Below are 1239 nucleotides of genomic sequence, written 5' to 3' on the forward strand. Positions count from 1 at the left end.
AAAAAAAGATCTGTCCTCATTGAATTTTATACTTAGCAAACATACTTTTAAAAATTAAAGTATTTTCCTGTTACACAAACTTGAAAATTCTAATTCCTCCAGACATAGCATATAGAAAATAACAAAGACCATAATCCAGAAGGCAAGAGAAGTTGCTGTATGGTCCTGGATAAAGAATAAAGAGCTCTCAAACTGGTAGTTATGCAGGACTATGTAAAATATATTAGATGAACCCATTTAAAAAGTCACTAAAGATTTCCACAAAACAATATCAATCTTATGTCAGGTTATATACATATTTTTTTCATATGTGTGTGCGCATGTGTGTGTGTAAAAGACAAAAACCTAATATAAAGTCAATGGAAAATGGAAATACACTTTTTAAAGTTTCTAATACTCGGAGAAAATATACCATGTCTTATAAATCATAAAACAAAAATTAAAATTAAACAATATTCAGAAAATTACCAATAAATAAATAAAAGGGCCAGGGAGATGGCCCAGTGGAATAAGCGCTTCCCTGATAAGCACAAGGACCTGAGTTCAATCCCCAGGTTCCGCAAAAAGAAAAAATTACCAATTGAAAAATATTTCAAAATATTCAAAAATTAAATTGAGTCCAACTAAGAGGCCAGAATGTAGTGTATCATATGTGCAAGTCTGTGATCAATTCAGAGTACTCAGTATTTGATTAGGTTAATATATACAAAAATACCAACTAAGAAAAAGGTTTCATGAAAGTAAAGAATTACTAAGAATAAAACATAACAGAAGTACTGGAATGGCAAGTATATGGCCAGCACTTCTAATAGTTTGGGAATAGGATATCACACAAAAGTTCTAGTATGTGGTGGATGTGGACAGTGTCCATGACCCTTACTGGTGGCCAGGTGTCACTTGTGGGACTGAGCTACTGCTATTTCCTTGATATCCACCCTGTAGACCCAGACAGACTCATGACCCCTAGGGTGCAGGAGAAGTCCATTTGTGGAGTATGCTGATAGGAATATTTTGCTGCTGTATATAAAAGAATAATTGAAAGATTGCTGTTGTATACTTTTTCTCCTGTGTTTAATTCTTTGCCCTATTTGGTAGGTTCTTTCTGTTCTCACTCATAGAGTTCTGGTCATTTTGATCCCTGTCTAGAATATCTTTTAGTAGTCTGTGTAGAGTTAACTTTGTAGTCATGAAATTCTTTAGTTGTTCTTTGTCATGAAAGTACTTCACTTCTTCATTAAA

Source organism: Octodon degus, unplaced genomic scaffold (assembly GCF_000260255.1).
Source record: "Octodon degus isolate 3935 unplaced genomic scaffold, OctDeg1.0 scaffold00104, whole genome shotgun sequence".
Lineage (NCBI taxonomy): Eukaryota > Metazoa > Chordata > Mammalia > Rodentia > Octodontidae > Octodon > Octodon degus.